At 46.3% G+C, this 25,733-nt stretch overlaps 1 protein-coding gene across 3 annotated transcripts in view; it reads right to left on the bottom strand.

The window, feature by feature from the left end:
• The window catches only part of TIAL1 (TIA1 cytotoxic granule associated RNA binding protein like 1), a 67,989-nt gene that overhangs the window by 27,838 nt on the left and 14,418 nt on the right, over nucleotides 1–25,733 (bottom strand). The gene's annotated exons all lie outside the window — the stretch shown is intronic.

Genomic DNA, 25,733 nt, shown 5'->3' with positions numbered 1-25,733 from the left:
GAGTTTGCCAAAGCTTACCTGCAAAAGCCTAAAACGTTTTGGAAGAATGTTCTCTGGTCAGATGAGACAAAAGTAGAGCTTTTTGGGCAAAGGCATCAACATAAAGTTTACAGGAGAAAAAAAAAGAAGCATTCAAAGAAAAGAACACGGTCCCTACAGTCAAACATGGCGGAGGTTCCCTGATGTTTTGGGGTTGCTTTGCTGCCTCTGGCACTGGACTGCTTGACCGTGTGCATGGCATTATGAAGTCTGAAGACTACCAACAAATTTTGCAGCATAATGTAGGGCCCAGTGTGAGAAAGCTAGGTCTCCCTCAGAGGTCATGGGTCTCCCAGCAGGACAATGACCCAAAACACACTTCAAAAAGCACTAGAAAATGGTTTGAGAGAAAGCACTGGAGACTTATGAGGTGGCCAGCAATGAGTCCAGACCTGAGTCCCATAGAACACCTGTGGAGAGATCTAAAAATGGCAGTTTGGAGAAGGCACCCTTCAAATATCAGGGACCTGGAGCAGTTTGCCAAAGAAGAAAGGTCTAAAATTCCAGCAGAGCATTGTAAGAAACTCATTGATGGTTACCGGAAGCGGTTGGTCGCAGTTATTTTGGCTAAAGGTTGTGCAACCAAGTATTAGGCTTAGGGTGCCAATACTTTTGTCTGGCCCATGTTTGGAGTTTTGTGGGAAATGATCAATGTTTTGCTTTTTGCTTCATTCTCTTTTGTGTTTTTTTATTTAAGACAAATTAAATGAAGATAATAATACCAAAGAATTTGTGATTGCAATCATTTTCAGGAAGAAACTGAGTATTATCTGACAGAATTCCAGGAGTGTCAATACTTTTGGCCACAACTGTATTAGTATACACAAGTCTTTTTCACATGTGCTGCTGCTTAGTTCTTTTCCTCCCATTCTGTAGATGTATTTTTTGTTTTTCTTGCCCTGATGTAGAATCTTACATTTCTCCCTGTTAAATACCATTCTACTAGTCGCTGCCCATTTTTCAAGATTATCTAGATCCTTCTGAATCCTTTCCCTGTCTTCTCTAGTGTTAGCTATCCCTCCTAGCTTTGCATCATCTGCAAATTTGATGAGTTTACCTTCAGTTCCCTTATCTTGATCATATAAAAATGTTGACCAACACTGGGGCCAGGACAGAGCCCTGCGGTACCCACTTGTAACAGTCTTCCAATTGGATGTGTAACCATTTTTTACTACCGAGTACTATCATTGAGCCAGTTATGAATCCATATAATCATAGTCTTTTCAATCCCATATGTTGAAATTTTTTTAACCCCTTCATGACCCAGCCTATTTTGACCTTAATGACCTTGCCGTTTTTTGCAATTCTGACCAGTTTCCCTTTATGAGGTAATAACTCTAGAAAGCTTCAACGAATCCTAGCGGTTCTGAGAATGTTTTTTCGTGACATATTGGGCTTCACGTTAGTGGTAAATTTAGGTCGATAATTTTTGCGTTTATGTGTGAAAAAAATGGAAATTTGGCTAAAATTTTGCAATTTTCAAATTTTGAATTTTTATTGTTAAACCAGAGAGTTATGTGACACAAAATAGTTAATAAATAACATTTCCCACATGTCTACTTTACATCAGCACAATTTTGGAAACATTTTTTTTTTGCTAGGAAGTTATAAGGGTTAAAAGTTGACCAGTGATTTCTCATTTTTACAGCAAAATTTACAAAACCATTTTTTTTAGGGACCACCTCACATTTGAAGTCAGTTTGAGGGGTCTATATGGCTGAAAATACCCAAAAGTGACACCATTCTAAAAACTGCACCCCTCAAGGTGCTCAAAACCACATTCAAGAAGTTTATTAACCCTTCAGGTGCTTCACAGCAGCAGAAGCAACATGGAAGGAAAAAATGAACATTTAACTTTTTAGTCACAAAAATGATTTTTATCAACCATTTTTTTTATTTTCCCAAGGGTAAAAAGAGAAACTGGACCCCAAAAGTTATTTTACAATTTGTCCTGAGTACGCCGATACCCCATATATGGGGGAAACCACTGTTTGGGCGCACGACAGGGCTCGGAAGGGAAGGAGCGCTATTTGACTTTTTGAATGAAAAATTGGCTCCAATCTTTAGCGGACACCATGTCGCGTTTGGAGAGCCCCCGTGTGCCTAAACATTGGAGCTCCCCCACAAGTGACCACATTTTGGAAACTAGACCCCCAAGGAACTTATCTAGATGAATAGTGAGCACTTTAAACCCCAAAGTGCTTCACAAATTGATCCGTAAAAATGAAAAAGTACTTTTTTTTCACAAAAAATTTCTTTTAGCCTCAATTTGTTCATTTCCACATGGGCAACAGGATAAAATGGATCCTACAATTTATTGGGCAATTTATTCTGAGTACACTGATACCTCACATGTGGGGGTAAACCACTGTTTGGGCACACGGCAGGGCTCAGAAGGGAAGGAGCGCCATTTGACTTTTTGAATGAAAAATTAGCTCCAATTGTTAGCGGACACCATGTCGCGTTTGGAGAGACCCTGTGTGCCTAAACATTGGAGCTCCCCCACATGTGACCCCATTTTGGAAACTAGGCCTCCCATGGAACTAATCTAGATGTGCGGTGAGCACTTTAAACCCCCAAGTGCTTCACAGAACTTTATAACGCAGAGCCGTGAAAATAAAAAAATCATTTTTCTTTCCTCAAAAATTATTTTTTAGCCCGCAATTTTTTATTTTCACAAGAGTAACATGAGAAATTGGACCCCAAAAGTTGTTGCCCAGTTTGTCCCAAGTATGCTGGTACCCCACATGTGGGGGTAAACCACTGTTTAGGCACACGTCAGGGCTCGGAAGGGAAGTAGTGACGTTTTGAAATGCAGACTTTGATGGAATGGTCTGCGGGCGTCACGTTGCATTTGCAGAGCCACAGAGGTGCCTAAACAGTAGAAACCCCCCACATGTGACCCTATTTTGGAAACTAGACCCCCAAAGTAACTTCTCTAGATGTGTGGTGAGCACGTTCAACCCCCAAGTGCTTCACAGAAGTTTACAACGCAGAGCCGTGAAAATAAAAAATCATTTTTCTTTCCTCAAAAATGATGTTTTAGCAGCAATTTTTTATTTTCACAAGGGTAACAGATGAAATTGGGCCCCAATAGTTGTTGCCCAGTTTGTCCCGAGTATGCTCGTACCCCATATGTGGGGGTAAACCACTGTTTGGGCGCACGTCGGGGCTCGGAAGGGAGGGAGCACATTTGACTTTTTGAACGCAAGATTGGCTGGAATCAATGGTGGCGCCATGTTGCGTTTGGAGACCCCTGATGTGCCTAAACAGTGGAAACTCCTAAATTCTAACTCCAACACTAACCCCAACACACCCCTAACCCTAATCCCAACTCTAGCCATAACCCTAACCACAACCCTAACCCCAACACACCCCTAACCACAATCCTAACCCCAACACACCTCTAGCCCTAATCCCAACCCTAACCCCAACACACCCCTAACCATAACCCTATTTCCAACCCTAGCCCTAATTCCAACCCTAACCCTAAGGCTATGTGCCCACGTTGCGGATTCATGTGAGATTTTTCCGCACCATTTTTTAAAAATCCGCAGGTAAAAGGCACTGCGTTTTACCTGCGGATTTACCACGGATTTCCAGTGGTTTTTGTGCGGATTTCACCTGCGGATTCCTATTGAGGAACAGGTGTAATACGCTGCAGAATCCGCACAAAGAATTGACATGCTGTGGAAAATACAACGCAGCATTTCCACACGGTATTTTCCGCACCATGGGCACAGCGGATTTGGTTTTCCATAGGTTTACATGGAACTGTAAACCTGTTGGAAAACTGCTAAGAATCCGCAGTGGCCAATCCGCTGCGGATCTGTAGCCAAATCCGCACTGTGTGCACATAGCCTAATTCTAAGGCTATGTGCACACGCTGCGGAAAACGCTGCGGGTAAGCAGCAGTTTCCCATAAGTTCAGTGTAAACCTATGGGAAACAAAAAACGCTGTGCACATGCTGTGGAAAAAAAACTGTGTGGAAACGCAGCAGTTTACATTCCGCAGCATGTCACTTCTTTTTGCGGATTCCGCAGCGGTTTTACAACTGCTCCAACAGAAAACCGCAGTTGTAAAACCGCAGTGAAATCCACAGAAAAACTGCAGAAAAACCACGGTGAATCCGCGATAAATCCGCAGCGGTTTCGCACTGCGGATTTATCAATTCCACTGTGGAAAAATCCGCAGAGGACCAGAATACATGTGCATAGCCATAGCCTAACCCTAACCCTAGTGGGGAAAAAAATAAAAAAATATATTTTCTTTATTTTATGGTTGTCCCTACCTATGGGGGTGATAAAGGGGGGGGGTTGATTTACAATTTTTTTATTTTGATCACTGTGATAAAACCTATCACAGTGATCAAAATGTACATGGAACGAATCTGCCGCCCGGCAGATTCGGCGGGCGCACTTCGCATGCGCCCGCCATTTTGGAAGATGGCGGCGCCCATGGAGGAGACGGATGGACACCAGGAGGCTCGGTAAGTATGAGGGGGTGGGGGGAGCACGGGGGGTGGATAGGAGGATGGAGGGAAGCGGACCACAGAACGGAGGACTGGGGAGAAGATTGGTGGCGGTGGGGGGGGCAGATCAGGGTCTCCAGCCATGGCCAATGATATTGCAGCATCGGCCATGGCTGGATTGTAATATTTCACCAGTTTTCATAGGTGAAATATTACAAATTGCTCTGATTGGCTGTTGCACTTTCAACAGCCAATCAGAGCGATCGTAGCCACGTAGGGGCAAAGCTACCCCCCAGGCTAAAGTACCACTCCTCCTGTCCCTGCAGATCGGGTGAAATTGGAGTTAACCCTTTCACCCGATCTGCAGGGACAGCATATGCGTCACAGGTCGGATTGGCACAGACATTCATGACGCATACGCTGTGTCACAGGTCGGCAAGGGGTTAATAAGGATAGTATAGAATACTTTATCAAATGCTTTACTGAAGTCTAGATATACTATATCCACAACATTTCCGTGATCCACCTACTGTGTGATTCCATCATAGAAGAAAATTAGATTAGTCTGGCATGACTTGTTTGCTACAAACCCATGCTGGCTCTGGTTAATTACTGTATTCTTATCCAAGTACTTACATACATGCTGCTTAATAATTTGTTCAAAGATCTTTCCTGGCATAGAAGTAAGACTCACTGGCTTGGAATTTTCTGGCTCCATCTTCTTTCACTTTTTGAATATAGGGACAACATTTGCTCTTCTTCTGGGACATCTCCTGTTTTCCATGATTTTTCAAAGATTCTGGCTAGTGGTTCTGCAATTTCCTTTGCTAAATCTTTCAGTACCCTAGTATGTAAATAGTTTCTTCAGAGAGGAAGAGGACTAGAACTCTAGTGCTACCTATTTGAAGTAGCAATCCTAAAACTCAATGTCGACCCTTTAACAAGCCTTGTCACATGATTTAGGATAAAAGCCAAACCAGAATCTCAGTTTGCAGACACTGTTTCGGGGTACTGCCCCTCGCCAGTGCAAATTGTGAGATCTGGTTTGGCTATGTGAGAAGCATTCTAAATCATGTGACAAGACTAGCTAAAGGGTCGAAATTGACTTTTAGGATTGCTACTTTCAATAGGTGGCACCAGAGTTCTAGTCCTCCTCCTCTCTGAAGAGACAATTTGCACATTTCCAGAGGAGCATTGAGGCTTTAAAGGGAACCTGTCACCCCCAAAATGGAAGGTGAGCTAAGCCCACCGGCATCAGGGGCTTATCTACAGCATTATGCTGTAGATAAGTGTCGTGAATCCCCAATGGCTAGGGATAGCACAGGACAAGCAAAGTATAACAAATATCGGACGAGCTCTAGGGTGATGGAACCTGGGCTGACCGCTGCCCTACGCCTGACAAACGCAACTAGAGATAGCCAGGGAGCGTGCCTACGTTGGTTCTAGACGCCACGCACCAGCCTAAGAGCTAACTAGTACTGCAGAGAAAACAAAGACCTCACTTGCCTCCAGAGGAATTAACCCCAAAGGTATAGTTGCCCCCCACATGTATTGACGGTGAAATGAGAGGAAGGCACACACATAGAGATGATGTATATAGCTTTAGCAAATAGAGGCCCGCTAAAAACTAGAAAGCAGAATGATACAAAAGGGGACTGAGCGGTCAGCAAAAAACCCTAATCAAAAAAACCATCCTGAGATTACAAGAACCCATGTGCCAACTCATGGCACATGGGGAGAACCTCAGTCCACTAGAGCAACCAGCTAGCATAGAGACATTCTAAGCAAGCTGGACCAAAAACCAAACAACTGAAAATCAGCACTTAGCTTATCCTGAAAGATCTGGGAGCAGGTAGGCAGGAACCAAACAGAGCACATCTGAACACATTGATAGCCGGCAAGGGAAATGACAGAAAGGCCAGGTAAAATAGGAAACACCCAGCCTCTGATGGACAGGTGGAAACCAAAGGCTGCAACCCACCAAAGTCACCCAGTACCAGCAGTAACCACCAGAGGGAGCCCACCAACAGAATCCACAACAGATAAGCCCCCGATGTATCTTAAAAGATGAGAAAGAGGTTAGATTATACTCACCTGGGCTGGCGGTCCGATCCGATGGGCGTCACGGTCCGGGGCCTCCCATCTTCTTACGATGACGTCCTCTTCTTTTCTTCCTATCGCGGCTCCTGCGCAGGCGCAGTGATCTGCCCTGTTGAGGGCAGAGCAAAGTACTGCAGTGCGCAGGTGCTGGGAAAAGTCAGAGAGGCCCGGCGCCTGCGCACTGCAGTATTTTGCTCTGTCCTCAACAGGGCAGATCAGTACGCCTATGCAGGAGCCGCGACAGGAAGAAAAGAAGAAGGTGTCATCTGATGAAGATAGGAGGCGCCGGACCGGATCGCGACACCCATCGGACCGGGACCGCCTATGGGTGAGTATAATTAATCTCTTTTTCTCATCTTTCAGGATACATCGGGGGCTTATCTACAGCATTACAGAATGCTGTAGATAAGCCCCTGATGCTGGTGGGCTTAGCTCACCTTCCATTTTGGGGGTGACGGGTTCCGTTTAAATCTCCTCATCTCAGCATGCTTAACATGTCACTCTCCATAAGGAGAAACGTTACTACTTCGATCAATTCCCTAGGATGTAATTCATCTGGACCTGGAGATAAAAGTAAATTCATGTAAATTAGTTAAGTGTTCCCTCATCACCTGTTCATGTATAGAGTGTATTCTTTTATTCCTTTAATGTCACCGTGAAGATCAGTTGATGTTACAATTGCTTTATTAAAGATCATAGATGCAAAATAGGATTTTAGAAGTTCGGCTTCTCAACATTTTTGACGTCACCCTTTTCATCCTGTAAAAATCCTGTAGCATCTTTGACATATCCCCAAAATCCTTTTTTGCTACTTTTGGTCTCCCTTGCAAGCCTCACTTCATTCCTGGCTTTAGCTCTTCTAACGCTTCCCCCGCAGACAGCATTATATTCTTCTTTACATATACCCCTCTTTCCATTTGATATACATTTCTTTTTTTCCTATTTAACAAGTTATTAAGTTCTGTGTTCATCCATCTTGGTCTCTTTAAATGCTTCCAATTCTTCCTTCTCTTCGGGATTGTTACCGATTGTGCGGTGAAAATTTCATTTAGTAAAATCTCCCATCCTTCATTTCAGTCCTTTAGAACATCCAGCCATTGGACCTTTCCTACCTTCTTTCTGAGCCCACTAAAACCTGCCTTTCTGAAGTACAACCTTAAAGTCTGAGTCCTCACTGGTCTTCCTCCTCTCGCAATCCAAAATTCAAGGATGATATGATCGCTGCCTCCAAAATTCCCAGCCACCTTTATTTCCTCAACCATTTCCCCGTTGGTAAGGCTATGTGCACACGTAGGAAAAGAGGTGCAGAATTTTCTACACAAAATATGCATCTCCTGGCAGAATCCGCAGCCATGGATTTGCCGCGGATTTTATGCGTTTTTTATGCGGAATTGATGCAGATTTTCTGCGGTTTATGCCACTGCGGAATTTTAACATGGAGGGGTGCAGAAACGCTGCAGATCCGCACAAAAGAAGTGACATGCACTTCTTTGAAAACCGCAGCAATTACGCACTGATTTTTCAGCACAGCTTTTTTTTCCCCATTGAATAACATTGTACTGTACATCACAGTGCGGATCTGCAGCGTTTCTGCGTGGAAAAATCCGCTGCGGATCCGCAGCAAATCCGCATCGTGTGCACATAGCTTAAGAATTAGGTCCATGGAAACCTTCAAAAGGAACCTGAAGACCCACCTCTTCCGACAAGCCTACAACCTGCAGTGATCCCCAGTCTACTGAACCGCCACATGACCAGCTCTACCCTCACCTAGAGTATCCTCACCCATCCCCTGTAGACTGTGAGCCCTCGCCGGCAGGGTCCGCTCTCCTCCTGTACTTGTGTGTGCCTTGTTTTACTCATGTTTATTGTACTTGTCTATATTTGCCCCGTTCACATGTAAGGCGCCATGGAATAAATGGAGCTATAAAAATGAATAATAATAATAATAAAAGATTGCAGATCCTCTTGTTTTCTCTTCTATCTTTTGAAAGATAAAGCTGTCAGCAAGAGAAGATAAGTATTTTCTGGACCCAGTATGTTTGCCTGAGAGAGATTCCCAACAAATATTTGGATAGTTAAAATCATCCATGAACACTATGTCGTACTTTTTTGAGAACAGACACCTGATGTAAAAAGAGTTCATCCATATATTCAAGTCTGACAAGATGGCCTATAGTAAACACCTACAATAGTGTCCTTTATATTCTTCTCTCTTTGTATTCTTACCCAGTTTCTACAGAGCTACCAGACTCTGAAGCTTGGATCTCTGTGGAGTCATACGTTTTCCTAACATACAATGCAACATCTCCTCTCCTTGTTATTCCCATTTATAATACACAAGCTGTAGCCTTCAAGGTTTGTATTCCAATCCTATGTATCGTCCCACCAAATTTCAGTGATGCCTATGACATCATATCTCTTCTTGTGTTAGTAGGTCCAATTCTCATTGTTTGTGTCCCATGCTCTGTGCATTTATACAGAAACATTTTAGTTTGTAGTCAGCTGCTCTTGCTCTTCTATTTTCATTCAGAGTTTGTTGTTTTTGTTCTTACTTTCCACTTCTAAAACAGGTTCTCAAAAAAATTCATTAGCTGCATATTTCTTCCTGGCCATATATTTCCCATCTATATTGCTCTGGTTTAACCCCTTAGTGACAGAGCCAATTTGGTACTTAATGACCGAGCCAATTTTTACAATTCTGACCACTGTCACTTTATGAGGTTATAACTCTGGAATGCGTTTAATGGATCCCGCTGATTCAGAGACTGTTTTTTCATGACATATTGTACTTCATGTTAGTGGTAACATTTCTTTGATATTACTTGCGATTATTTATGAAAAAAACGGAAATATGGCGAAAATTTTCAAAATTTGTATTTTTATGCCCTTAAATCACAGAGATATGTCACGAAAAATAGTTAATAAATAACATCTCCCACATGTCTACTTTACATCAGCACAATTTTGGAAACAAATTTTTTTTGTAAGGGAGTTATAAGGGTTAAAAGTTGACCAGCAACTTCTCATTTTTACAACCCCATTTTTTTTTTAGGGACCACATCTAATTTGAAGTCATTTTGAGGGGTCTATATGATAGAAAATAACCAAGTGTGACACCATTCTAAAAACTGCACCCCTCAAGGTGCTCAAAACCACATTCAAGAAGTTTGTTAACCCTTTACGTGCTTCACAGGAACTGAAACAATGTGGAAGGAAAAAATGAACATAACTTTTTTTTGCAAACATTTTACTTCAGAACCATTTTTTTTAATTTTCACAAGTGTAAAAACAGAAATTTAACCATAAATTTTGTTGTGCTATTTCTCCTGAGTACGCCGATACCCCATATGTGGGGGTAAACCACTGAATGGGCGCACCGCAGAGCTTGGAAGTGAAGGAGCACCGTTTGACTTTTTCAATGCAGAATTGGCTGGAATTGAGATTGGATGCCATGTCGCGTTTGGAGAGCCACTGATGTGCCTAAACAGTGGAAACCGCCCACAAGTGACACCATTTTGGAAACTAGACCCCTTAAGGAACTTATCTAGATGTGTGGTGAGCACTTTGAACTCCCAAGTGCTTCACAGAAGTTTATAACGTAGAGCCGTGAAAATAAAAAATCGCATTTGTTTACACAAAAATGATCTTTTCGCCCACAAATTCTTATTTTCACAAGGGTAACAGGAGAAATTAGACAACAAAAAAAACATTGGGCAAATTGCAAAAATGCAGAGTCGTGAAAATAAAAAATATTTTTTTTTCCACTAAAGATTTTTTAGCCCCCAAATTTTTATTTTCACAAGGGTAACGGGAAATTGGACCCCAAAAGTTGTTGTCCAATTTGTCCTGAGTATGCTGGTACCCCATATGTTGGGGTAAACCACTGTTTGGGTGCACGGCAGAGCTTGGAAGGGAAGGAGCACTGTTTTGGAATGCAGACTTTGATAGAATGGTCTGCGGGCGTTATGTTGCGTTTGCAGAGCCCCTGATGTACCTAAACAGTATAAACCCCCCACAAGTGACCCCATTTTGGAAACTAGACCCCCTAAGGAACTTATCTAGATATGTGGTGAGAACTTTTTGAATGCACAAGTGCTTCACAGAAGTTTATAATGCGGAGTCGTGAAAATAAAAAAAAAATTTTTTTTTTAGCCCCCAAGTTTTTATTTTCACAAGGGTAACAGGAGAAATTGGACACCAAAAGTTGTTGTCCAATTTATCCCGAGTACGCTGATGCCCCATATGTGGGGGTAAACCACTGTTTGTGCGCACGGCAGAGCTCAGAAGGGAGGGAGCACCATTTGACTTTTTGAGCGCAAAATTGGCTGTCGTTTTTGGAGACGCCCTGATGTACCTAAACAGTGGAAACCCCCCCATTCTAACGCCAACCCTAACCCCAACACACCCCTAACCCTAACCCGATCCATAATCCTAATCACAACCCTAACGATAATCACAACCCTAACCCCAAAACAACCCTAATCTCAACCCTAACCATAACCCTAATCAAAACACTAAATCCAACACACCCCTAATCCTAATCTCAACCCTAACCTCAAACCTAACCCTAATCCCAATACACCCCTAACCCTAATCCCAACCCTAACCTTAACCCTAATCCCAACCCTAACCTTAGCCCTAATCCCAAACGTAACCCTAATGCCAACTACAACCCTAATACCAAGCCTAATCCAAACCCTAAATCCAACTCTAACCCTAACTTTAGCCTCAACCCTAGCCCTAACTTTAGCCCCAACCCTAGCCCTAACTTTAGCCCCAACCCTAGCCCTAACCCTAACTTTAGCCACAACCCTAGCCCTAACCCTAACTTTAGCCCTAACCCTAAATTTAGCCCCAACCCTAACCCTAAATTTAACCCTAGCCCTAACTTTAGCCCCAACCCTAACCCTAAGGCTACTTTCACACTTGCGTCGTGTGGCATCCGTTGCAATCCGTCGTTTTGGACAAAAAACGGATCCTGCAAATGTGCCTGCAGGATGCCTTTTTTGCCCATAGACTTGTATTGCCAATGGATGGCCACACGTCGCGTCCGTCGTGCACTGGATCCGTTGTGTTTTGGCGGACCGTCACAAAAAAAAGTTCAATGTAACCTTTTTTTTGTACGTCGCGTCCGCCATTTCCGCTCATGCGTGGCCGTAACTCTGCCCCTTACTCCCCAGTACATAGACTGGGCAGCGGTTGCGTTGAAAAACTGTATCCGCTGCCCACGTTGTGCACAATTTTCACAACGTGCGTCGGGCCGACGCATTGCATCGGCCCCGTACCGACGCAAGTGTGAAAGAAGCCTAACCCTAGCCCTAACCCTAGCACTAACCCTAAATTTAGCCCCAACCCTAACTTAGCCCCAACCCTAACCCTAATTTTAGCCCCAACTCCTCTCTCCTGCCGGTCGGCAGATGGCAGTAGAGAGCGGGCACACTGCGCATGCGCCCGCCATTTTCTTTCCATAGGAAGAAGCCGGCGGGCAGGAGGGGACGCAGGAGGACCCAGGGACACCGGTAAGTATAGCAGGGTCCCCGAATCCCCCTATTTCTCTGTCCTCTGATGTGCGATCGCATCAGAGGAGAGAGAATTACCGATCGCTTTTTCTTTTTTTTTGCGACCGCCGGTAAACAGTTAATTACCGGCGATCGAAAAACAGGGGTCGGTAAGAACCGACCCCGATCATGTTCTTTGGGGTCTCGGCTACCCCTGGCAGCCAAGACCCCAAAGATCCTCCGGGTACCGGCCGGCGGGCGCACTGCGCATGCGCCCCCCATTTTTTTGCCGGAAGAAGATGGCGGCGCCCATCGGGAGCCACGAGGAGCACAGGGGGAGACAGGTGAGTATCGGGGGGTTATCGGGGACCCCATTTCTCTGTCCTCTGATGTGCGATCACATCGGAGGACCGAGAAATTAAAAGGGAGATCGCATTTTTTTTTTTTTTTTGCGATCGCCGGTAAACGGCTAATTACCGGCGATCGCAACTCGGGGGTCGGTAAAAAACCCCCGGCAACCGAAACCCCAGAGGAAATCCGACTCTGGGGGGTGCTATTCACTTTTTCCACAGCTGTGGAATTAATTAACGGCGCTGTGGTTTAAGTACCTTTAACTGCCGCCGTTAAAAGGCGTATCGGCGGTCATTAAGGGGTTAAAGCTCTCCTGATGAGTGTAGCGAGGCGTCTACCAAACATGTGTTTCTGTTTTCGTAAGATGCAATCTTACATCTTGCAAGGAGTCCATCATACAGGTAATTCACTCCATGGTCAAGAAACCCAAAACGTTGCCCACGGCACCATTGACTAAGACAGACGCTCACCTATAGAATCCCGTTCAATCTTCTTGGTCCATATCAATCCACTGGGAGGATGGATGAGAAGACAACCTGCGCTCCCAGTTCCTTCACTTTCCGGTCTAGGTCAAAGTCTATGCATATAGTTCCCAGGTCCTTTTTTGCTGTGTCATTTGTTCCTACGTGTATTAGTGGACATCTATAGTCGTCTGTAACACTGAAGAGTCTTAACACCCTATTAGACATATCTTTGATTTGGGCACCTTGAAGACAGCAGCTTCTGTTCCTCTCAGTAGGGAAACCACCACTACCACCATTCTCCTTTTCTTCTTCACCACAGTGCTTCTTATTCTCCATTCAAGAAGCTTCTGATTTCTTACTGGGGTGTTCTTTGTGGCCAAAGCACTTTTTTATGTACATCTTCATAGTTGTCCTGTATGAGAGCCTGGGAGAGGTTCTTCAGCGGTATGGGTGCTGACTGCCTCCTGATTCTTTGGGTCACATGATTCCAATTCTCATTTTCTGCAGGTACATTGAAAGATGCTCTTTGAACACTCTGAATAGTTATTCCTACGGTCATTATTTTCTGCAGGAACACTGAAAAGTTCTTCTCTTGGACATTCTGAAGAGATTCTTCTGCTCTGTCAAAAAAACCTCATCTTCTTTGATGAGCTTCAGTGTATTCTCTCCTGAAGACTTTGAACCTTTTCCTCTGACAGTCACAAGCTTGCATTTCCGACATGTAAAGTTTGTCTTTTCCTCTGGCAAGTCTATAAACATATAGCGCACACTGCAGCCCAACATATGAGTAATGTCTTTCTCCAAGTGGAACAACAAGAATGTCTGTGGAATCACAGTAAAGATTTAACGATTTCCTCCAAGCAGCTCAATCGAGCTACACCCAAAGATCCTCAGACGCACAGCGACGCTTCACTCTTTCCAGAATGTACCAGGAATATGCAATTTATCTCCCTCAAGCTTGAGAAGCATGTGCCTCTCTATATCCACATCCATAATAATTAATACGGAGGAAAGTATGTGCTCCCCCACCTACAGGGGCTTCTCTGTCCTCATCTACAAACATAGACATTAATATGGAGAAAAGTATTCCTTTGTCCACGGTGCGCAACAATCAAGAAGTTTACAACCCATGGCATTGTAGCTAATCTCTATGGATGTGGATGGCACAGGACAATTGATGAAAGGTTGTAATGCTGGCTCAGGGGGGCATCAGTGTCAGTCCACATGTGAATATGAAATGCTATGGCAGGAGACCCCGGAGGACCTCACTGCTGACAGACATAAAAAAGCAAGACTGCAGTTTACTAAGATGTATGTGAGAAAGCCTACATCCTTCTGAGAAAGCATCTTGTGGACAGAGGAGACCAATATGGAGCTTTTTGGTAAAACACATCATTCTACTATTTAATGAAAAAGGAATGAGGCCTACAAGGAAAACTACACACTACCTAAAGTCAAATATGGTGGAGGTTCAAAGATGTTTTGCTGCCTCTGGCACTGGGTGTCTTGACTGTGTGTAAGGCACCATGAAACCTGAAGCTTAACAAAAAAATTTAGGTGGCAATATAGGGTCCAGTGTCAAAGCTGGATTTGCATCTCAGGTCATATGTCTACCAGCAGGACAATGACCCCAAACATTGCAAAAAATGAGTGGTCCAAAATTCCAGCTAAAACGTGTAAGAAGCTTGTTCATAGTTATAGGAAAAGATTAATTGCAATTATTTATTCCAAAGGGTGTGCAGCCAAATATTAAGTTGAAGGTGCCAACAATATTGTCTGGATCATTTTTGTTTTTTGTACGAAAATTATGTCCAACTTGCCTTTTTTTTCCTATGCTTTTTTGAGATACATAGTAACAAAGCTATCAAGGCCAAAAAAACACATTTGTCCATCCAGTTCAGCCTATATTCTGTCAGAATAAATCCCCAGAGCTACGTCCTTCTAAAGATCCTAATCACTGTAAGATACAATATTGTTCTGCTCCAGGAGGATCTCCAGGCCTCGCTGGAACCCCTCGGCTGAGTTCACCATCACCAACTCCTCAGGCAAGCAATTCCAGATTCTCACTATCCTAACAGTAAAGAATCCTCTTATGTTGGTGGAAAAACCTTCTCTCCTCCAGAAGCAGAGAATGCCCCCTTGTGACCGTCACTTTCCTTGGTATAAACAGATTCTCGGAGAGATATTTCTATTGTCCCCTTATATACTTATACATGGTTATTAGATCGCCCCTCAGTCGTCTTTTTCTAGACTAAATAATCCTAATTGTGCCAATCTCTGTGGGTATTGTCGTTCCCCATGTGGGACACACACACACACACGCGCACCAGGGTGGGACACGCACGCACGCACGCACCAGGGTGGGACACGCACGCACGCACCAGGGTGGGACACGCACGCACGCACCAGGGTGGGACACGCACGCACGCACCAGGGTGGGACACGCACGCACGCACCAGGGTGGGACACGCACGCACGCACCAGGGTGGGACACACACACACACACCAGGGTGGGACACACACACACACACCAGGGTGGGACACACACACACACCAGGGTGGGACACACACACACCAGGGTGGGACACACACACACACCAGGGTGGGACACACACACACACCAGGGTGGGACACACACACCCACACACCAGGGTGGGACACACACACCCACACACCAGGGTGGGACACACACACCCACACACCAGGGTGGGACACACACACCCACACACCAGGGTGGGACACACACACACACACCAGGGTGGGACACACACACACACACACCAGGGTGGGACACACACACACACACACACCAGGGTGGGACACACACACACACACACACACACCAGGGTGGGACACACACACACACACACCAGGGTGGGACACACACACACCAGGGTGGGACACACACACACCAGGGTGGGACACACACACACCAGGGTGGGACACACACACACCAGGGTGGGACACACACACACACACACACACACCAGGGTGAGACACACACACACACACCAGGGTGAGACACACACACACACACACACCAGGGTGGGACACACACACACACACACACACCAGGGTGGGACACACACACACACACCAGGGTGGGACACACACACACACACCAGGGTGGGACACACACACACACACCAGGGTGGGACACACACACACACCAGGGTGGGACACACACACACACACACCAGGGTGGGACACACACACACACACACCAGGGTGGGACACACACACACACCAGGGTGGGACACACACACACACACACCAGGGTGGGACACACACACACACACACACCAGGGTGGGACACACACACACACACACACCAGGGTGGGACACACACACACACACCAGGGTGGGACACACACACACACACACCAGGGTGGGACACACACACACACACACACACCAGGGTGGGACACACACACACACACACACACCAGGGTGGGACACACACACACACACACCAGGGTGAGACACACACACACACACCAGGGTGAGACACACACACACACACACACCAGGGTGGGACACACACACACCAGGGTGGGACACACACACACACACACACACCAGGGTGGGACACACACACACACACACCAGGGTGAGACACACACACACACACCAGGGTGAGACACACACACACACACACACCAGGGTGGGACACACACACACCAGGGTGGGACACACACACACCAGGGTGGGACACACACACACCAGGGTGGGACACACACACACCAGGGTGGGACACACACACACCAGGGTGGGACACACACACACCAGGGTGGGACACACACACACCAGGGTGGGACACACACACACCAGGGTGGGACACACACACACCAGGGTGAGACACACACACACACACACCAGGGTGAGACACACACACACCAGGGTGAGACACACACACACACACCAGGGTGGGACACACACACACACCAGGGTGGGACACACACACACACCAGGGTGGGACACACACACACACCAGGGTGGGACACACACACACACACACCAGGGTGGGACACACACACACACACACCAGGGTGGGACACACACACACACACCAGGGTGGGACACACACACACACACACGGGTGGGACACACACACACACACACGGGTGGGACACACACACACACACACACCAGGGTGGGACACACACACACACACACACAGACACCAGGGTGGGACACACACACACAGACACCAGGGTGGGACACACACACACAGACACCAGGGTGGGACACACACACACAGACACCAGGGTGGGACACACACACACAGACACCAGGGTGGGACACACACACACAGACACCAGGGTGGGACACACACACACAGACACCAGGGTGGGACACACACACACAGACACCAGGGTGGGACACACACACACAGACACCAGGGTGGGACACACACACACAGACACCAGGGTGGGACACACACACACAGACACCAGGGTGGGGCACACACACACAGACACCAGGGTGGGACACACACACACACACAGACACCAGGGTGGGACACACACACACACACACAGACACCAGGGTGGGACACACACACACAGACACCAGGGTGGGACACACACACACACACAGACACCAGGGTGGGACACACACACACACAGACACCAGGGTGGGACACACACACACACAGACACCAGGGTGGGACACACACACACACACACACACACACCAGGGTGGTTCCATGTAGAATCTCGCCTCGTGGGGTAAGGTTGATTCTGAGAAAGGCCAAAAATCAGCCCAGAACTACAAGGGAGGACCTGGTCAATGACCTGAAGAGAGCTGGGACCACAGTCTCAAACATTACCGTTAGTAGCACACTATGCAATCATGGATTTAAATCCTGCATGACAAGCAAGGCCCCCCTGCTCACACCACCACATGTCCAGGTCTGTGAAGTTCACCAATGACCATCTGGATGATCCAGAGGAGGCATGGGAGAAGGTCATGTGGTCAGATAAAACCTAAAATATAACTTTTTGGTATCAACTCCACTCTCCGTGTTTGGAGGAAGAAAAAGGATGAGTACAGTACAGACCAAAAGTTTGGACACACCTTCTCATTTAAAGATTTTTCTATATTTTCATGACTATGAAAATTGTACATTCACACTGAAGGCATCAAAACTATGAATTAACCCCTTTACCCCCCGAGGGTGGTTTGCACGTTAATGACCGGGCTAATTTTTACAATTCTGACCACTGTCCCTTTATGAGGTTACTAGATGGCAGCCCGATTCTAAAGAATCGGGAGTCTAGAATCCATATATACTTTATTTATTCAAATGTAAGAATAATACAATTAATAAATAATAGTAAGAAAGAACAAAAAATGGCTGCACTCACCAGCTCTTGACAATTCTTGACAGTACGGCACAATTCTGATTGGTCGCTCGCGGCAGGCGGCAACCAATCAGAAAAGTGCCGTGCACCACGAAGGCATATATCTTTGTCCACCCTGAGCGGGTGTAGGACGCTGGTGACGTCACTTATCTCCGGACATTATCTCCGGACAAAGCCACGGAAGTTGGCACAAATTGCCGGAAGTAGTATTCTAGGCAATTATATATTAGATTTTAATGTTATCAGTGTTTACCTTTGAACGTTTATATTGTATTGTCCTGTCACCAGCCATGTGTACGATTATCGGCCGAAAGCCTCTCTGGAACCAATAATCACCCCATGTAAAGGTATCTTTATAAGTTAAAGATTCAGAATACTATGACTTTTATCATATCCTGAACAGTCAAGTTTTTTATGAACCGTTAAGGTTTTTTGGTTGAAGTAAAAAAAACTCTGAGTGTTTACAGTTTGAAACCATAAAATGTTGAAAAATTATGTCATTCTTGAGTATATCACTCAATGGTGCTCATAAACGTGTCAAATTTGATCTATAATATACTTTAATATACGTTACTTTAATCTTTAATATACTTAAGAACAGGGCCCCAGACATCACACAGGGGGTCTGAAACACCGCACAGTGGTCCAAAATATCGCTGTGCTCTGCCTGGGGCCCCATATGCTGCCTGGGGCCCCATATGCTGCCTGGGGCCCCATATGCTGCCTGGGGCCCCTGTGCTCTGCCTGGGGCCACTGTTACTTACTTTTGCACCCGGGGGGCGCACTTACTTTTGCACCCGGGGGGCGCACTTACTTTTGCACCCGGGGGCGCACTTACTTTTGCACCCGGGGGCGCACTTACTTTTGGTGGGCGGGGCTCCTCGGCCTCCGATTTGGTTGGTGGGGCCCCTCGTCCTCCGATTTGGTGGGTGGGGACCCTCGGCCTCCGATTTGGTGGGCGGGGACCGGCCTCCGATTTGGTGGGCGGGGACCCTCGGCCTCCGCTTTGGTGGGCGGGGCCCCTCGGCCTTCGATTTGGTGGGCGGGGCCCCTCGGCCTTCGATTTGGTTGGTGTGGACCCTCGGCCTCCGATTTGGTGGGCGGGGACCCTCGGCCTCCGATTTGGTGGGCGGGGACCCTCGGCCTCCGATTTGGTGGGCGGGGACCCTCGGCCTCCGATTTGGTGGGCGGGGACCCTCGGCCTCCGATTTGGTGGGCGGGGACCCTCGGCCTCCGATTTGGTGGGCGGGGGCCCATCGGCCTCCGATTTGGTGGGCGGGGACCCTCGGCCTCCGATTTGGTGGGCGGGGCCCCTCGGCCTCCGATTTGGTGGGCGGGGACCCTCGGCCTCCGATTTGGTGGGCGGGGACCCTCGGCCTCCGCTTTGGTGGGCGGGGACCCTCGGCCTTCGATTTGGTGGGCGGGGCCCCTCGGCCTCCGATTTGGTGGGCGGGGCCCCTCGGCCTCCGATTTGGTGGGCGGGGCCCCTCGGCCTCCGATTTGGTGGGCGGGGCCCCTCGGCCTCCGATTTGGTGGGCGGGGCCCCTCGGCCTCCGATTTGGTGGGCGGGGCCCCTCGGCCTCCGATTTGGTGGGCGGGGCCCCTCGGCCTCCGATTTGGTGGGCGGGGCCCCTCGGCCTCCGATTTGGTGGGCGGGGCCCCTCGGCCTCCGATTTGGTGGGCGGGGCCCCTCGGCCTCCGATGTGGTGGTCGGGGCCCCTCGGCCTCCGCTTTGGTGGGCGGGGCCGGGCCCTTTGGCCTCCGCTTTGGTGGGCGGGGCCGTTCGGCCTTCGATTTGGTGGGCGGGGCTCCTCGGCCTCCGATTTGGTTGGCGGGGCCCCTCGGCCTCCGATTTGGTTGGCGGGGCCCCTCGGCCTCCGATTTGGTGTGTGCTCTGCCTGGGGCCACTGTGCTCTGCCTGGGGCCCCATATGCTGCCTGGGGCCCCTGTGCTCTGCCTGGGGCCCCATGTTCTGCCTGGGGCCCCTGTGCTCTGCCTGGGGCCACTGTGCTCTGCCTGGGTGTAGGACACTGGTGACGTCACTTATCTCCGGACATTAGCTCCGGACATTAGCTCCGGACAAAGCCACGGAAGTTGGCACAAATTGCAGGAAGTAGTATTCTAGGCAATTATATATTAGATAACTCTGGAACGCTTCAACGGATCTTGGCGATTCTGACATTGTTTTCTCGAGACATATTGTACTTCATGATGGTGGAAAAATTTCTTTGATATTACCTGCGCTTATTTGTGAAAAAAACATATTTGGTGGAAATTGTGAAAATTTCGAATTTTCCAACGTTGAATTTTTTTGCCCTTAAATCACAGTGATATGTCACACAAAATACTTAATAAATTACATTTCCCACATGTCTACCAGACCAGCAATTTCTTATTTTTACAACACCATTTTTTTTTTTAGGGACCACATCACCTTTGAAGTCATTTTGAGGGATCTATATGATAGAAAATACCCAAAAGTGACACCATTCTAAAAACTGCACCCCACAAGGTGCTCAAAACCACATTCAAGAAGTTTATTAACCCTTCAGGTGTTTCACAGGAATTTTTGGAATGTTTAACCCCTTCACCCCCAAGGGTGGTTTGCACGTTAATGACCGGGCCAATTTTTACAATTCTGACCACTGTCCCTTTATGAGGTTATAACTCTGGAACGCTTCAACGGATCTTGGCGATTCTGACATTGTTTTCTCGTGACATATTGTACTTCATGATAGTGGTAAAATTTCTTCGACATAACTTGCGTTTATTTGTGAAAAAAACGAATATTTGGCGAAAATTTTGAAGATTTCGCAATTTTCCAACTTTGAATTTTTATGCCCTTAAATCACAGACATATGTCACGCAAAATACTTAATAAGTAACATTTCCCACATGTCTACTTTACATCAGCACAATTTTGGAACCAAAATTTTTTTTTGTGACGGAGTTATAAGGGTTAAAAGTTGACCAGCAATTTCTCATTTTTACAACACCATTTTTTTTTAGGGACCACATCTCATTTGAAGTAATTTTGAGGGGTCTATATCATAGAAAATACACAAGTGTGACACCATTCTAAAAACTGCACCCCTCAAGGTGCTCAAAACCACATTCAAGAAGTTTATTAACCCTTCAGGTGTTTCACAGGAATTTTTGGAATGTTTAAATAAAAATAAACATTTAACTTTTTTTCACACAAAATTTATTTCAGCTCCAATTTGTTTTATTTTACCAAGGGTAACAGGAGAAAATAGACCCCAAAATTTGTTGTACAATTTGTCCTGAGTACGCTGATACCCCATATGTGGGGGTAAACCACTGTTTGGGCGCATGGCAGAGCTCGGAAGGAAAGGAGCGCCATTTGACTTTTCAATGCAAAATTGACTGGAATTGAGATGGGACGCCATGTTGCATTTGGAGAGCCCCTGATGTGCCTAAACATTGAAACCCCCCACAAGTGACACCATTTTGGAAAGTAGACCCCCTAAGGATCTTATCTAGATGTGTGGTGAGCACTTTGACCCAAAAAGTGCTTCACAGAAGTTTATAATGCAGAGCCGTAAAAATAAAAAATCATATTTTTTTCACAAAAATGGTCTTTTCGCCCACATTTTTTTATTTCCCCAAGAGTAAGAGAAGAAATTAGACCACAAAAGCTGTTGTGCAATTTGTCCTGAGTACGACGATACCCCATATGTGGGGGTAAACCACTGTTTGGGCGCATAGCAGAGCTCGGAAGGGAAGGAGCGCTATTTTACTTTTCAATGCAAAATTGACTGGAATTAAGATGGGATGCCATGTTGCGTTTGGAGAGCCCCTGATGTGCCTAAACATTAAAAACCCCCACAAGTGACACCATTTTGGAAAGTAGACCCCCCAAGGAACTTATCTAGATGTGTTGTGAGAACTTTGAACCCCCAAGTGATTCACTACAGTTTATAACGCAGAGCCGTGAAAATAAAAATTCTTTTTTTTTTTTCACAAAAATGATTTTTAGCCCCCAAGTTTTGTATTTTCACAAGGGTATCAGGATAAATTGGACCCCAAAAGTTGTTGTCCAATTTGTCCTGAGTACGCTGATACCCCATATGTGGGGGGGAAACAACGTTTGGGCGCATGACAGAGCTCGGAAGGGAAGGAGCGCCATTTGGAATGCAGACTTAAATGGATTGGTCTGCAGGCGTCACGTTGCATTTGCAGAGCCCCTGATGTACCCAAACAGTACAAACCCCCCACAAGTGACCCCATATCGGAAACTAGACCCCCCAAGGAACTTATCTAGATGTGTTGTGAGAACTTTGAACCCCCAAGTGTTTCACTACAGTTTACAACGCAGAGCCATGAAAATAAAAAATCCTTTTTTTCCCACAAAACTTATTTTTTGTCCCCCAGTTTTGTATTTTCCCAAGGGTAGCAGGAGAACTTGGACCCCAAAAGATGATGTCCAATTTGTCCTGAGTACGCTGATACCCCATATGTTGGGGTAAGCCCCTGCTTGGGCACACGGGAGAGCTCTGAATGGAAGGAGCACTGTTTTCCTTTTTCAACGCAGAATTGGCTGGAATTCAGATCGGATGCCATGTCCCGTTTGGAGAGCCCCTGATGTGCCTAAACAGTGGAAACCCCCCAATTATAACTGAAACCCTAATCCAAACACACCCCTTACCCTAATCCCAACGGTAACCCTAACCACACCTCTAACCCAGACACACCAACCCTATTCCCAACCATAAATGTAATCCAAACCCTAACCCTATCTTTAGCCCCAACCCTAACTGTAGCCCCAACCCTAGCCCCAACCCTAGCCCTAACCCGAGCAATAACCCTAGCCCTATCACTAGCCCTAACACTAGCCGTAACACTAGCCCTAACCCTAGCCCTAACCCTAGCCCCAACCCTAGCCCTAACCCTAGCCCTAACCCTAACCCTAGCCCCAACCCTAGCCCTAGCCCTAACCCTTGCCCTAACCCTAACCCTAGCTCTAACCCTAGCCCTAACTCTAGTCCTAACTCTAGTCCTAACTCTAGCCCTAACCCTAACCCTAATGGGAAAATGAAAATAAATACATTTTTTATTTTTTAAATTTTTCCCTAAGGGGGTGATAAAGGGGGGGGTTTGATTTACGTTTATAGCGGGTTTTTTAGCGGATTTTTATGATTGGCAGCTGTCACACACTGAAAGACGCTTTTCATTGCAAAAAATATTTTTTGCGTTACCACATTTTGAGAGCTGTAATTTTTCCATATTTGAGTCCACAGAGTCATGTGAGATCTTGTTTTTTGTGGGACGAGTTGACGTTTTTATTGGTAACATTTTCGGACACGTGACATTTTTTGATCGCTTTTTATTCCGATTTTTGTGAGGCAGAGTGATCAAAAACCAGCTATTCATGAATTTCTTTTGGGGGAGGCGTTTATACCGTTCCGCGTTTGGTAAAATTGATAAAGCAGTTTTATTCGTCGGGTCAGTACGATTACAGCGATCTCATTTATATCATTTTTTTATGTTTTGGCGCTTTTATACGATAAAAACTATTTTATAGAAAAAATAATTATTTTGGTATCGCTTTATTCTCAGGACTATAACTTTTTTATTTTTTTGCTGATGATGCTGTATGGCGGCTCGTTTTTTGCGGGACAAGATGACGTTTTCAGCGGTACCATGGTTATTTATATCAGTCTTTTTGATCGCGTGTTATTCCACTTTTTGTTCGGCGGTATGATAATAAAGCGTTGTTTTTTGCCTCTTTTTTTTTTTTCTTACGGTGTTTACTGAAGGGGTTAACTAGTGGGGCAGTTTTATAGGTTGGGTCGTTACGGGCGCGGCGATACTAAATATGTGTACTTTTATTGTTTTTTTTATTTTATTTAGCAAAAGAAATGTATTTATGGGAATAATATTTTTTTTTTTTTTCTTTATTTAGGATATTTTTTTTATTTATTTTTTTTACACATGTGGGGAATTTTTTTTTAACTTTTTTACTTTGTCCCAGGGGGGGGACATCACAGATCATTGATCTGGCAGTGTGCACAGCACTCTGCCAGATCTGCGATCTGCTGTGTAGGGCTGCAGGCTTACCAAGTGTCTGCTCTGAGCAGGCACTCGGTAAGCCACCTCCCTCCCTGCAGGACCCGGATGCCGCGGCCATCTTGGATCCGGGACCTGCGGCGAGGAGGGAGGTAGGAGACCCTCGGAGCAACGCGATCACATCGCGTTGCTCCGGGGGTCTCAGGGAAGCCCGCAGGGAGCCCCCTCCCTGCGCGATGCTTCCCTATACCGCCGGTACACCGCGATCATGTTTGATCGCGGTGTGCCGGGGGTTAATGTGCCGGGGGCGGTCTGTGACCGCTCCTGGCACATAGTGCCGGATGTCAGCTGCGATATGCAGCTGACACCCGGCCTCGATCGGCCGCGCTCCCCCCGTGAGCGCGGCCGATCGCGTATGACGTACTATCCCGTCGGTGGTCATACGGGCCCTCCCCACCTCGACGGGATAGTACGTCAGATGTCAGGAAGGGGTTAAAAAAAAAATATATGAACATTTAATTTTTTTTCACAAAAAATTTACTTCAGCTCCAATTTGTTTTATTTTACCAAGGGTAACAGGAGAAAATGGACCCCAAAAGTTGTACAATTTGTCCTGAGTACACCGATACCCCATATGTGGGGGTAAACCACTGTTTGGGCGCATGGGAGAGCTCGGAAGGGAAGGAGCGCCATATGACTTTTCAATGCAAAATTGACTGGAATTGAGATGGGACGCCATGTCGCGTTTGGAGAGCCCCTGATGTGCCTAAACATTGAAACCCCCCACAAGTGACACCATTTTGGAAAGTAGACCCCCTAAGGATCTTATCTAGATGCGTGGTGAGAGCTTTGAACCCCCAAGTGTTTCACTACAGTTTATAATAAAAATTCTTTTTTTCCACAAAAATTATTTTTTAGCCCCCAGTTTTGTATTTTTCCAAGGGTAACAGGAGAAATTGGACCCCAAAAGTTGTTGTCCAATTTGTCCTGAGTACGTTGATACCCCATATGTGTGGGGGGGGACCACCGTTTGGGCGCATGGGAGAGCTCGGAAGGGAAGGAGCGCCATTTGGAATGCAGACTTAGATGGATTGGTCTGCAGGCGTCACATTGCATTTGCAGAGCCCCTGATGTACCCAAACAGTAGAAACCCCCCACAAGTGACCCCATATTGGAAACTAGACCCCCCAAGGAACTTATCTAGATGTGTTGTGAGAACTTTGAACCCCCAAGTGTTTCACTACAGTTAATAAAGTAGAGCCATGAAAATAAAAAGTAATTTTTGTCCCACAAAAATGTTTTTTAGCCCCCCAAAATTTTTATTTTCCCAAGGGTAACAGGAGAAATGGGACCGCAGAAGTTGTTGTCCAATTAGTCCTGAGTACACTGATACCCCAAATGTTGGGGGTAAAT

This window comes from Ranitomeya variabilis, chromosome 4, assembly GCF_051348905.1.
Source record: "Ranitomeya variabilis isolate aRanVar5 chromosome 4, aRanVar5.hap1, whole genome shotgun sequence".
NCBI lineage: Eukaryota > Metazoa > Chordata > Amphibia > Anura > Dendrobatidae > Ranitomeya > Ranitomeya variabilis.
The sequence above is the reverse complement of the archived record's forward strand: the minus strand, read 5'-3'. Positions and strand labels throughout refer to the sequence as shown.